Source organism: Protomyctophum parallelum (genome assembly GCF_964188405.1).
Source record: "Protomyctophum parallelum genome assembly, chromosome: 20".
Taxonomy (NCBI): domain Eukaryota; kingdom Metazoa; phylum Chordata; class Actinopteri; order Myctophiformes; family Myctophidae; genus Protomyctophum; species Protomyctophum parallelum.
Window position 1 is genome coordinate 45,248,523 of NC_139718.1, and position 15,392 is coordinate 45,263,914.

The 15,392-nt window shown below is 43.9% G+C and overlaps 1 protein-coding gene across 1 annotated transcript in view; it reads right to left on the reverse strand.

Annotated features, from left to right (window-relative positions):
- Positions 1 to 15,392, reverse strand: part of LOC310877873 (uncharacterized protein) — a 54,339-nt gene that overhangs the window by 21,850 nt on the left and 17,097 nt on the right. The window lies entirely within an intron of this gene.

Consider the following 15,392-nt stretch of genomic DNA (forward strand, 5'->3'; position numbering starts at 1 on the left):
ACTTTTACTTTTTTTTAATAATAGGCCTGACATTTGTACTGTTCTGACCTTTTTGTATTATTATTATTATTATTATTGTTATTATTATTATTATTATTATTATTATTATTATTATTATTTTACTGATTTGTCTGCATTGAAATAAATGCCAGCTGTGAAAGGTCACTTAACAATTTAAGCCTGGACTTTGATTAATGTATTGCAAAAAAAGGAGCCTACTAATTTGGTTTGGAAAAAATGCTTTATTTGTCATTGTTGCATAAAACAAGTTTAAGAACAACGAAATTGGAGTAAAGCCCTAAAGTGCGTTTAGACAAGAAAATATGTTTAGATAAAGATATAAAAAGCATAGAATATGAAGTTATAAAAGTAAAAAGTAAAGTGGCCCGTGTCATAGCTAATATTAGTGCATTTAGAGCGCAGCTCTAAATAATAAAGTAATAAAGGTGTTTATTACTCGTTGTGGCATACAAAACAATGGGAAACGATATATTTACATATGTATTCAATATGAATTACATTGGTTTTTACCAAAAGACAAATGGAAATAATCAAAAGCATTCTAAAAATAACCTCTTGAGTTTTAAATACTAACCTAACAACGAAAATAAAGTGCCCTACTATTGCCTATAATCTAAGCTATAACAAACTGTACAAAAAGCAGGCTTCCGTGGCCCGGTGCTCAGAATATAGAATGACTGCATGGTTACAGCAATAAACGGGTTGACGTTCATATACTACTCTGTGCATGCTCTCTTTGCATGGAGGGCGCACTGCCTCTAGCCTACTCCACTCTGGAGTAGGGAATGAGAGCTGGGAATGAATGCCGTCAGGTGGGCGCAGGTGTAGATGGTGGTTGAAGCAGTGAGATACGGAGCAGGCAACCAACAGTGAAGCGTCGGGAACGCTCCCCACCAATGGCTGCACTGACGGATCTGCAGGGAGGGAGTAAGCAACTGTGCACTGTGCGCACCACGGCACCAATAGAGACACACGGCCCAGAACCAGACAGACATAGGCCTGCGGCCGTAACAGTGACAAAGACAAATAATTGTCCATAATGAATAAATCATAGATAAGTGCACAGGATAAATAGGGCTTTGAATGGGAGTGAAAGGCTTCAGTCGTATAGGATCAAAGGCAATTACGTTGGTTTGGACAGACGCATGCATATATGGAAAGAATGGACAGCGATCGACGAAAGTCTTTAATAGATAGTTAGCCTACTTCTGTCATTCAACATATAGTATTTTATTAAGTGGTAATCAAATCATGGTCGATACAGAAGTATTAGTAACATACGCTTTTCCATATAGGCCTACACACTGTGACACACGAATGGGATAAATGCGAGGCCCTGCAATTACTACTAATCAAAAACTATTCCCTCTATCAATAAGGCCAAACTTTATTTGAACAAATATTGATAGTTAATATGAAAGCCTTTTAAAATGTTTCAGAGAGAGGGGGGGGAGAGAGAGGGGGGGGAGGGAGAGAGAGAGGGGAGAGAGAAAGAGAGGAGAGAGAGGTAGAGAGAGGGAGAGAGAGAGCGAGCGGGGAGAGAGAGAGAGAGCGAGAGAGAGAGGTAGAGAGAGGTAGAGAGAGAGGGAGAGAGAGCGCGGGGAGGGAGAGAGAGAGAGAGCGAGAGAGAGAAAGTGTTGTTGCGGCAGCGGAGACATCAGTATGGGTGCGCACAGCCGCACGCACACACGCATTTTATGGACAGAGCAACTAGCGGAGGGAGTCCGAGGGACTCGGGGAAGCCACACAAATAACAAATAATAGGCTATATTCGGAATTCGGAATGCCGAGGTGTTATAGAAAAGGGTAAAACCCCGCCATTCCGAATAATGGAAGTCAATCTTCGAAAAGGCGATGCATTTTTTTTCGGAATGCCAGGGTGTTATAGAAAAGTGTAAAACCCCGCCATTCCGAAACATGGAACCTTCGGAATAGCGGTGTTTCGGAATGGAGGGGTGTACTTGGGAAGCCTCATGTCATTTTCTCTAGTAAATGAGGAGGAACTCCGGAAAACCATTTTGCAGATGACATCATCATCATCATGCTCATTGGATACAATTTCCACACTTTATCAAAAAGGTTCTAGACAGTATAATTAGAGATATCTTAAAAATTGTGACCAGCTCGATAGAATCAGGCCTCTTTCCCAATGCTCTGAAAACTGCCGTAGTTAGGCCACTTCTCAAGAAACATAACCTTGATCCTGCTGTACTGGGAAATTACAGGCCCATTTCAAATATGCCCTTCTTGGGCAAGGTTCTGGAGAAAATCATCTTCCATCAGCTGGAGGTGTTTCTACAGAACAATAAGGTTCATAATCAATTTCAATCAGGCTTCAGGAAAGGCCACAGTACTGAAACAGTACTGAAAGTATCCGTTCTCCTTCTCCTGGACGTAACGGCTGCATTTGATACGATTGATAATTAAATTTTAATTCACAGTCTGGAGCACTTGATAGGCCTGAGGCACGGCACTGTCCTGGTTTACCTCTTATCTATCCCATATAAGCTAATTTGTTAATCTAGCCGAATTTGTATCAGACAAACACGGAATCAGCTCTGGTATTCCGCAGGGCTCTATCCTTGGACCTCTACTGTTCTCACTGTACTGTTTATTGTCATATTGCACTGCTTGATTTGCTGCCGGTTGTATGCCCTTTTTTAATTGCCTCAACCTTATTTTGTTTCTGTTTGTTTGCTGTATGTTAGTGCTGCCAACGAATATTCCATATTCGAACGAATTTTCAAATCAAAAAAATAAATGAATAACTGAATATATAAAATTAAGGTTCGAATTTAAACTCTGGGCCACATAACGTTAATCGGCGGCTTGTCTGGTGAGATCACAGAACCTTCAGTCAGAGGCAGAGAGGGGCACCCAGCTGCTAGCCTGGCTTGGCCAGCCTCATAGCGGGATTCACTGAAGATTCTTCCGGGGAAGAAACATCAGTGAACCCTCGCTATGAGTCTGGCCAGGCTACCCAGCGGCAGCAGGTGAAGTCTCCCCTAAGCTTTTTAATAATACGACGGTGCCATGGGGAAACGAGAGCCAAGTTAAAAGTTAAAATGCGTCGTTATTGCAATGTGTTGTGAGCTTGTAGATTAGTTATATTTGCCACACGACATGCCGACACCGGCATACAATGAAGAATAAATCAGCTGCCTCGCATGGTCACACCGCTCCACTCTGCCTGCCTGTTGTTAACACCATGGGGCCACAGACAGCAGGCCCTACACAGGAAACAACAGGAGATGGAACTACCAGATCACCGTCTCATCACAGTAAGATAGCTCTACTAAATAATAGTTTATTTGGCATAGGCCCAATAAGCCAATATAGCCCAATTCTCATATTTTTATTATTTAATGGTTCATTAATAAGTAGAGTAGGCCAGCAAACGTATACCTTTCACTTTTGTTATTTTCGTGACTTATGTTTTCGTGTATTTTTTATTTATATGTCGACATATGTGTGTCATCCGCTGGGGTTCCCGACAAAAGATGATTGACCGTATCCTGGAGCAGGCGCCAGCTATTCGAGCAGTACTGTTGGAGGACAGAGCGGCGAAGGTGTCATTCACTTGGCAAGACACCGATGTCCTGACGGCTATAAACCAGGGTCTAAAACCTGTTGCGGATTTCACAGATATTTTGTCTGCAGAAATATATACTGTACTTTACTGTACTCCACACTGTACTGTACTCTACTGTACTGTACTGTACTCCACTGTGCTGTACTGTACTACACACTGTACTGTATTGTGCACCACTGTACTGTACTGTACTGTACTGTACTATGTTGTACTGTACTGTACTCCACTGCACTGTATTGCACTGTTATGTACTCCACTGTACTGTATTGTGTTCCACTGTACTGTGCTGTAATAATAATAATAATAATAGCTCAGATTTATATAGCGCTTTTCTAAATACCCAAAGCGCTTTACATGGGAACACCAGGAACAGACTTTATTAAGAAAAAAGATCAAAGCTAAAACATAACAGATACAGGGTTAAAAAGATAAAAGGATAAACGAGACCTCAACTGGGGAAGGCTATTCTGAAAAGGTGTGTTTTGAGTGAGGTTTTGAAGGAGAGGAGAGAGGGAGCAGCTCTGAGATGGTTGGGGAGTTCATTCCAGAGTTTGGGGGCCGAAACATAAAAGGCCCTGTCCCCCCAGGTACGGTACTTGGCCTTGCAGACCTTCAGGAGGTTAGCTTCACTGGACCTGAGGGAGCGGGGGGGGACATATGGTTCAAGAAGATCGGAGAGGTAGGGGGGAGCCAGGTTATTGAGAGCTTTGCAGGTGGTGAGCAGGATTTTGTAGTGAATTCTTTGTTTGACGGGAAGCCAGTGTAGGTCGTGGAGGACGGGTGTGATGTGGTCTCTGGAGCGTGTACTGGTGAGCAGGCGGGCAGTGGAGTTATGAACGTATTGTAGTTTGTTGAGGACTTTGGAGGTGGTGCCATTGAGTATGCTGTTGCAGTAGTCAATCCGGGATGTGATGAATGCGTGGATGAGGGTTTCGGCGGCAGTGAAAGACAGAGAGGGCCGGAGGCGGGCGATATTCCTGAGGTGGAAGAAGGCGGTTCTGGTGATCTGGTTTATGTGGGGGAGGAATTAGAGGGTGGAGTCAAATATGACACCAAGGTTACGGATGTGGGGGGAGGTAGTAACTGTGGAGCCATCGATATTGAGGGTGAAGTTCTGGGTGGAGCTAGTGAGAGTTAGGGCCGATGAGAAGGATTTCTGATTTGTTGCAGTTTAGTTTTAAAAAGTTCTTTTGCATCCATATTTTGACATCTGTGAGGCAGGTGGTGAGGGTGGAGTGGGTGGCAGCAGTGATGGTCTTGGTGGAGAGGTAGAGTTGTGTGTCGTCGGCATAGCAGTGGAACTGGAGGTTGTGGTGACGGAGGATTTGCCCAAGAGGTAGGATGTAGATGATGAAGAGGAGATGACCAAGTACAGAGCCCTGGGGGACGCCATGGGTGACTGGGGCAGTGGAGGAGTGACAGTTGTTGATGGAGATGAACTGGTGGCGGTCAGAAAGATATGATTTCAGCCAGGAGAGGGCAGTGTGTGTTATTCCAAGGGAGGACTGAAGGCGTGAGATGAGGGTGGAGTGATTGATGGTGTCAAAAGCGGCAGAGAGGTCCAGGAGGATGGAGAGGGAACCAGAGTCGGCAGAGAGTAGGATGTCGTTGGTGACTTTGAGGAGGGCTGTTTCTGTACTGTGCATTGAGCGGAAGCCAGATTGAAATGTTTCATAGAGGTTGTTTGAGTCCAGGTGTGATTTCAGTTGGGAGGCGACTGCTCTTTCTAAGATTTTGGAGATGAAGGGGAGGTTGGAGATGGGGCGGTAGTTGTTGGGGGTGTCAGGGTCTAGTCCGGGTTTTTTGAGAATGGGGGTGACAGCAGCCAGTTTAAGGGCAGGTGGGATGAAACCAGAGGACAGGGAGGTGTTGATGATTTTGGTGATGGATGGGGAGAGAGCTGGGAGGCAGGCCATAACTAGGGAGGAGGGCATGGGATCCAGGACGCAAGTGGATGCCTTCATGCCGGAGGTTATGGCGGATAGGTCAAATGTGGTGATCTCGGTGAAGGTAGTGAGTGGTTGAGCAGAGAACAGAGGGGGGGTAGGTTCAGGATCCGGGGGAGTGGTGGAGGAGGGGATGGCCAGTTCAGAGTGAATGTTGTCTATTTTAGTTTGAAAAAATGTGAGAAATGATTCGCATTTACTGGTTGTGAAGGAGGAGGTGGTGGTGTCCATGGGTTTAAGCAGGTTGCTGACGGTGGAGAAGAGCGTTTTGGGGTTATTGCTGCGATTGGATAATGGAGGAGTAGTGGGAGGTGCGCGCACTGTTGAGGGCTTCCTTATATTGCTGCTGGTGTGAGTTGTAGGCCTCAGAGTGAACAGTTAGACCGGTTTTGTTGGCTAGCCGTTCAAGCTTGCGGCCCTCAGCCTTAAGGTGGCAGAGGTGGTCTGTGTACCAGGGGGCAGAGTGTGTGTAGGAGACAGGTTTTGTTTTTATAGGAGCAAGCTGATTTAGGCAGGTGGAGAGGGCATTGTTATAATTATTGACTAGTTCAGTCGGGGAAGCATTCTGGGTGAGTGAGTCAGTCAGGAGGGAGGAGAGAGCGGGGGGCTGGATGGATTTGAGGTTGCGAAATGTGATGAGGCGTTTATGCTTGATGGCAGGGGTGGGGATGTCAATGTCAACGGTGAGGGCCAAGTGGTCAGAGAAGGTGGAGAGGGTGGAGCCGGAGTTGGATAGGTTGCTGATGGAGGTTCCGGTAGTGCATATCAGGTCTAGTGTGTGACCTTTTCTGTGTGTGGGAAAATCTACATGCTGGGTTATATTAAAACAGTTTAGAATGTCCAGGAATTCAATGGCAGGTGGGGAGTTGAGTGAGTCCATGTGAAAGTTGAAATCACCAAGTAATAAGACAGATGGAGAGATGGCACAGAGCTGGGTGAGGAATGTGGAAGAATCAGAGGGAAATGAAGGATTGGGTTTGGGGGGGCGGTAGATGACTGCAATAACCAGGGGTTTGGGGCCAGATAGTTTAAAAACCAGTTGTTCAAATGAGGGGGAGGTTGGAATTGTGACTGGGCTGGTTTTTATGTGTTGTCGATGTATTATGGCTAAACCACCTCCGCGTTTGTCAAGCCGTGGTTTGTCCATGTAGATGTATCCTGGGGGTGTGGTCTGGTTGAGTGAGATGTATTCTAGGGGTTTTTGCTTCAGTAATGCAGAAAATATCTATTTTATTGTCCGTTATAAAGTCGCTGAGTATGAGTCCTTTGTCTGTTAATGATCGGGTGTTGAACATAGACAATTTGAGACATGGATTGAGTTGGACGGATAGTGGCGCTTTGATCAGCTGCTGTAGACAGGCGGGGGCGGGGCGCACGTGTGGTGTGTTGTTGTGATGACGTCGTTCATTTGACCAGAGTGAGGGAATAGTGGAGTGATCTGACCGGGATTAAACAAACTTTCTACGGAAGCTTCGGTGGATGTATTTGGATCGGCGTAACAGTCCGTGTGTTTTGATAGCTGAGATAAAGGATGGAATGACGATGTAGTTGTTGAGTTTGAGCAGTTGTGAGGTGGAGTAAAACAAAGAGCCCATGGTGCCATCCGGGATTGATGTTGTTAGCCTGGAGCTGTTGTTAGCCGCTGGCAACACGTTTGTTGACCAGAGGAGATGGAAACACAGACACAGCAGGGTAATCCACAACATGGCAGTTTGACGGAGACGTAGACAAGAAAAAGAGATAATGGATGAATGGGCAGATGAGACCAGTGGGAGCTGTAGGAGCGGTGGTGGAGCCGGGTAGACAAAAGAAGGTCGTAGCCAAATGATGGCGTATAGTCGTATAGCCTTTATTCCACTTTGCCACGCGTGCTGTGGCACTGACAGCGGGGAAAACTGACTGCAGGTTGCTGGTTGCTAGCTAGCCCTAGAGCCGCCAGCTAATCAGCACAGAACACGGGGAACAGCTGCCTATGTTGTGGTTGCCAGCTAGCCCTGAAGCCGCCAACTAACCACAACGTAGAGAGGCAGCCGAACCGAACCGGCTGCCGGCTGCCTATGTTGTGGTTGCCAGCTAGCCCTGAAGCCGCCAACTAACCACAACGTTGAGAAGCAGCCGAACCGAACCGGGGGACAGTGTTGTAGAGTCCAGGTGTTTCCGAGGTGGACGTCGGAAAGTGGTTCTGTTGCAGTGATTCCTTCCACGGCGGTGGGACAGTGGAGCCAGCAGCGGGTGAGTGAACAGCTTTTCCCAAAGTTGAGGTCCAGTTGGATGTGACAACAGCTCAAACTAAAACTAATACAAAACTAAAACTAGTAGCCTACTAAGGTCACTTTGCACAGTTGCACAAAGTTCAAGATCTGGGACAAATAAACTAAACTAAGCTACCACGGATGGAGAAGCGGCGAACAAGCAGACGCCAGCGTCCTCTCACATCCGGGAATGAATGGGTTGATACGACCTGGGTTTGGAGTACTGCACTGTACTTTACTACACTGTACTGTACTACACTGTACTGTACTCCGCTGTTCTGTACTACACTGTACTACACTGTACTGTACTGTACTTTACTCCACTGTACTGTCCTGTACTCCGCTGTACTCCACTGTTCTGTACTGTGCTTTACTGTGCTGTACTGTATTCCACAGTACTATACTCCACTGTGCTGTACTGTACTTTACCCCACTGTACTGTACTGTACTCTGCTGTACTGTACTGTATTCCACAGTACTGTATTACACTGTACTGTACTGTACTGCACTCCACTGTACTGCACTGTACTTTACTCGACTACACTGTACTTTACTCCACTGGACTGTACTGTACTTTACTCCACTGTACTGCACTGTACTCCGCTGTACTGCACTGTACTCCACTGTACTGTACTGTAATACACAGTGCTGTACTCCACTGTACTGTACTGTACTGTACTGTACTGTACTCAACTGTACTGTACTCAGCTGTAATGTACTGTACTCCACTGTACTGTACTCAACTGTACTGTACTCCACTGTACTGTACTGTACTGTACTCCACTGTACTGTATTCAACTGTACTGTACTGTACTCCACTGCACTGTACTCATATGTACTGTACTGTACTCCACTGTGCTGTTATGCTCTCTTCTCCTCTGTACTGTACTGTACCGTACTGTATGGTTCGGTACCATAATGTACCGTACTGGACCCTAATGTATCAAACTGATCTGTGCAATACTGTACTATACGTTACTGTACAATACTGTACTGTAATATTGTCCCATACTGTACCATACTGTACTGTTCCATACTGTACTGTGCTGTGCCTTACCATACTGTACAGTACAGTACTGTAGCATACTGTGCTGTAGCGTGCTGCTGTGCCATGTGTTTGTGCGTGCGCATGTGCGTGTGCGTATGTGTGTGTGCAGCGAAAAGGGGAGGTCCCGGGGAATGAGAAAGTTGTGATGTAATTTGCATCACAGCTAAATGTACTCAACTGTACTGTACTCCACTGTACTGTACTCAACTGTACTGTATTGTACTCCACTGTACTGTACTGTACTCCACTGTACTGTACTGTGCTGTACTCCACTGTACTGTACTCCTCTGTTCTGCTCTCTTCTCCTCTGTTCTGCTCTCTTCTCTTCTGTACTGTACTGTACCGTACTGTATGGTTCGGTACCATAATGTACCGTACTGGACTGTAATGTATCATACTGACCATACTGCACTATATGGTACTGTACAACACTGTACTGTACAATAATGTTCCATACTGTACCATACTGTACACTACTGTACTATTCCATACTGTACTGTGCTGTGCCTTACCATACTGTACAGTACAGTACTGTAGCATACTGTGCTGCAGCGTGCTGCTGTGCCATGTGTATGTGTGTGCGCACGTGCGTGTGTGTATGTGTGTGTGCAGCGAAAAGGGGAGGTGCCGGGGAATGAGAAAGTTGTGATGTAATTTGCATCGCAGCGAAATGTTGCGCATTAACAGTGTGTCTGACAAAAGTAATATTTGTACAGTAAATATGACAGTTGCGTGGATGCAATGTAGTGCAGCTGGATTCTGGGAGCGTGCAGATTATTTTTTGCATGGAGAGATGTGTGCTAACCAAGGGGCCAGCTAGGCACTCCAATGTTGAAGCACTGGGCCCTAGTGGTAAGAGGAAGGACTGCAGCCGGACCTGTGGATTCTTGACGAGGAAACCCCGTGCAACCGAGCGCTCAATGTTAAAGCCCAGCTGCACTTCCGCATTTGGACACCAAAATTTGGTGTCCAAATGCTGAATCAGCGAAAAAATGCGGAAATAGACGGTACTTCCGGCAGCCTTCCGGGTGCTTCAAAACGCCACTGAGCAACTTCCACTGACATGAATAGCGGAGGGGGCGGAGCTTCGCGCCAGTTTAGTCTCTATCCTGTTAATACTCTATGGTGCTAACAGTGTGGTTTTGTAGGAGAAGGAGCACGGATAAATGGCCATGTGCTTGTGTACCCCCTGTCCATTAGGGTAGAAGGATTAGGGTAGAAGGATATGGTAAACTTTACATTACAGATCAGCACAATATTCAGTCACATAACTTTGAACTGCTCCTCCTCCAAAATAAATTAATACAAATCACACCTGTGTGAGGGGCGCACTTATAATCATACATCATATTCCGTGCTCAACCAATCAAATAATCACAAATGTCATTCCGGCCAATCACTTTTCTGCAATCATATGTGACCAGTCTTGATCGAGAGACTGCCATTGGATTTTTTTAATTTTTGTTTTTATCATGTCATATGAAAGCAGGGAATCATAGCTTCAAATTGACATATTGGTTGTGCAGTTTGACCCACTAGTTTTTGAGATATGGCTTATAGTGTAATGTCTTGCAGAGCTACAGCAATCTGAGAATTTGGTCTTCAAAGATGCAGTTCCGTGGTCAGTGGCATTTGGGGGCGCTGTTTCCTCTTCATTGCTAAACTGCGGTACTCTACCCCCCCAGGTGGGGCAGTATTGAGTCGAAAACAAGAGTGAAGCTATTATATTTAATTCTGGGTCAGGGTATAGTAAGGAAATTAGCCTTTATAAAAGTGTCAAATTAAAAAAGTAGTAGGCCTATAACCTACTATAAATTACCCAATTGATTTACTTAAGTTAAGTACTACTACCCTATTCATACTAATGAATATAAGGTTGAAGTGGTTAATGCATGTTTTATAATAATTATCAAAATCTATAAAGTAACTATAGTAACTGGAAAATGACAATGTTTTTAGCACCCATTATGTTATTGGGGTAGATTCAAATAGTAGACAAAGATGAATACATAATACAGTTACCACATAGTTTTAATTAAACGTCCCTTTGTTCTCAATAGAGGGGAACAAAAACAAAGATACACAGCGTATTTGTAGCTTTGAATCTTTGTAGGTGAAGTTGAAACCAGTTCATCTTATTTGTAGCTCTGTAGATTTGTGTCTTTTGCAACAGCTACAAATCGTTTAGTTTTTTAGCTGGGATTTGAAAATCCTCTCACGGGAGTGAGAATATCTGCGGGCTTTGGAAGGGACATCCAGGGCTACTGGACTGTTAGCCGTTAGCTCCTGCCGCTAGCCGAATAGTAGGCTACTAAGCCCGTTTTCAGCTAAATGCGGAAATGTCCAGGCTAAATAAATTATCGACGGGAGTCGTGTTAATATTTATATTTATATCATTGTCATGTTCACTCCTAATAAACAAGTATTATGCACTTGTGCGGAGAGCCAGCTTATAAAAAAGTTGGTTTGCGATATTGAGGTGGCAGAAAACAGCCCGGTCACGTGGTTCATGTACTTGCAAGTAGGGACAAAGAAGGCTATGTAGAAGAGCTGCCATTGACTGACAGACTAACAGACAGACTGGCCCCATGACGTAAACGGAGGTTGCTTAACTCTTATGAAGCTTTAACGTTAATCATAATAGCATAATAATAATATAAGTTTCTCAAACAAATCTGAGAAATCCCATCGGCAAATATTCGGTAAAACAGCGACCCCTACTGTTCCAACAAAACAATCAAGGAAGAAGATTGAGGCCTTAATGTTTATTAAATAAACATTTTTGTAATGTACTTAGGCTAGTATTTAAGGTAGAAATACATAACGTGACTCACGTCGATAAGGCCATTTACCTTATATATATATATACATACACACAATATACAATAATTACACCAGGAATAATTAATAAAAAAAATCAAATCACAGCAAACATTACAATCCACACAGCAAACAACACAGCAAACAATTCCTGGTATAACATCCTATTTAAATTCTACAATCTACAATCTTGCTGGTGTCTTTGACTTTGTTGGGCGTGATGGTGGGCTGGGTGGTGGTTTAGGACATGTTGTGTCTTTGGCATAGTCCTCACAAAACTCTCGGATGTGTTTGTACAGATAGGCCTGCCTCTCTCTGTCCAGTCCTGCTGGTTGTAGAGTGGGAAAGCCATGCTTTGGTGGCAGGACGTTGACGTCACGAAGCAGTTGGAACTTCACCTCTTCTTCATCGTTGTGTTGTTTCTTGGCAAACACCATGCCAGGCTTGTCGGCATCAAACCTGCATGTGATGAAATATAAAATTATGTAAGTAGTGGTTGTTATAGGGTTGAAAAGACAATAAATTCCCACTAGAAAACACAAGTTTTTATATAATTGAAAAGTGTCAATAAATACATGTTTAAATATAAAATAAACCCACCGGAAATGCTGGTACTGTTTGATGTGCTCCAGTGGGCGGAAGTATGGTTGGAGGAATTTCTGCCAGTCATAGCAGTGCACCATCACACGGCCATCCTCTGTTCCAACCAGCTGTGCAATGTTGGGCTTTGAGCTGTTGTTCACCATTGCAGCGATGTCAGCCAGGTTGTGGGCGTCTGACTTGTGGAAGATCTTCTTGAACTGACCGAAGTAGCAGTCAGGAGCAAATTTTGTGTGACCTACAATCAAAAAGTGGAGCCCGAGTTGATGATGCAGTTTGTGTATCGTGCGCCAGGCACAATACCACAAGACAAATCTGTTTTTATTCTGGCCACAGCAGTTGTCACAGTGAAGATCCACGTCCGTCTCTCCCAGTCCATAATCACAGAAGAAGTGGTGTACATAGCTAATGACTGCATTGCTCCCTTTGCCACATGTCATGCCTTCATCGACAAGGTAATTGACCTGTTCTGGTATCCCTTCACAGCATATACCAAAAATTCCACACTTGCGTGGAGTTTTGAAAAATATCTCTCCTGGCTGGTGATGGCGATGTGGATACAAGACCTGTAAGAAAATAACAAAAACAAGAAACACATTAACTTTAATTCACTGCCGTATTAACTGTTGTACTTATATTAGATTAGGCTGTTATTATTTTGTTGTATTATGAGACAGACAAATCTGTTTTATCTTTTGTTTTAATTGAGTTTACCTGTTGAGCAAAGTCAAAGGAATAGTGCATCTTGAAGTCCCTGCTTGCAGGTGGAACAGGGCCGTTCAGCAGATGCAGATCCTGATCTGTGCAAATCTCTTTGCAGTCTCTGCGCATGTCGTTGTAGAGATCTCGCTCGCCCTTAACCAGGGCCAAGTGCTTTAGCTGTACATTCAGTGTGTCACGTTTCTCTTCCTCTGCCACACCGTTACTTCGGTAAACCTGTACAAAAGGATGGGCCATAATGTAGTAACTTTTAAGATAATAAAGTGACAGGTTGGTAATTTCTCTTAGGGAAGGGCGGGTCGGCCCGTGCACAGTGAAATAAACTCGAAGTTAGGGAAGGAAAGGGGACAGGCCTAGCACCAAAACTAACTAAATTCAAACAATAAAATCAATACAAAACATGCAGTGCAGGGGGTTAACAAATACACACCAATAAACCCAAATGTCCCACAGTGCAGTCCCAACAGAAGAGAAAAGTGCCGTGTGCAGCAGGCGGACCCAGCCTTTAACAAGGTTACTCTGTAACATAAATGGAGAGAAACAATTAAAACAAGCCAGTAAGAACGTAATCAAATATGCCTAAAATGCCCAAATCAACTCAAATAAACCCTATAATTCATATTTGTGATATTGAATCATTTTGACCATTCATAATGATTTACATACCTTGTAGTTGTTCTTTTGACACTGCCAACATAAGTCTGACATAGGCTTGGTACACTTGATGTCTGACAGAAACGTCTTCCAGATGTATCTGAATGAACTAAGAGACAAAACACGGACATCTGGGGAAAAAAAGGACAGATTATTACAGATTTCCATCATAACAGTCATAACGCGCGCACACACACACACACACACACACACACACACACACACACACACACACACACACACTTTGTTGTTTTTCACATAGCATCCACCCCTAGTGTTTACATCATAACATGCTTTCTTTTTAACCTACCAGGCTCATATTTCTTTGATGTCTCCTGGTATTTACGCCAAACTTCTGCCCTGGTGGTACTAGAGGAGAGGACTTCTCCAGAAAAGTTTTTCTGGTTTGCTTGGCGCCCTGGCAAAACCACAGCATACTCTGCAGCATAACCTGAATGATTGAAGTATTAACAGATTACAGTACATTTCAAGCGCAACTCAATACAAAGACTGTTATTGTGGACGGCACCATAAAGCATTACACTTGTTTACAATACCTCTTATGAAGGATATGACCCGCTGAATGTCATCTGGCTGCAGATAGCGCTTCTGTCGAGGTTTCTTCACAGAGCGTGGCACAAATCCATAATCTCTGAACTGCTTGTGGATAGCGATGAGTGTTTTCTCTGCCAAGCTAGAATGAAAACATTGATTAAAAAAAATGCAAACAATAATGTGACTGGTCTTTTAAAATGTGAATTCTAAAATGTATGTTCATCATGCATGTATGATGAATGTATGTAGTCTAATGTATAATGTAATGTAAGTAGAATCAGAATATAATTGTAATTTATATACAATGAAATATCATATAGGCTACATGAAATTAGCTATAGCAAATCTACAAGCTTACCAATGCATAAACATGTACGTTGTCCTGCAGATTTTTATGTCATTGATGATGTATTCTGTCCATGGAGTCTTCCGTTTGGTTGGCGTTTTTTTGTTGCTACTAGTCATCTCTGTTGTTCTTATGTGAGTGTCATATTGTCCCATAATCAGCATGTCTCTCATGTCTGCCGCCAACATGGATATCTGCTGACGTCTGTCATAGACATCTAATGGATCTAACTTTAGCATACACGACTGTGCGGAATTGTTCTCTTTATTTGCCTGGCGCTTTGTGCATCTACACTTGAAGTTTCGGATTGTATCGAGTTCATTTTCTCTAATAGGATGGACGACCTCGTTCGCTAATGTCTCCTCGTGGATATTTTCCTCCACTGTGACAATGTTACAGTCCGTGTCATCATTTTCAAATACACGAACATCGTCAATATCTCCTGGCAAACTGGATTCTTCGTCCGAATCATCTTCCTCTGTCAGACTTCCAACATCACCGTCATCCATATCCAAAAACTCCTCGAGCTCCTTATCCAATTCTAATTGATGGCTTGGTCTCAAACCTTCTGCCCTCAACATGTTAAGTAGCGTACAAATTCTTTTAGCGATAAAATCACGTCTAGCAGCAGGGTCCATCGTGTTCTTTTCGGCTTCCATGTTCATTAAACGCCACACACCCAAGCAGCTGTTTCTGTCGCTGAAATAAGGATCAATAAGGAAGTAAAACACAGCCAAAGCCAATCACAGGCGCCTGCGTCTTACGGCATTAGCCAATCTCAGGCCGTCACTCAACATTTCACAAAAACAAAGAAGAAGAAAATGCGGATTTCCCCTTA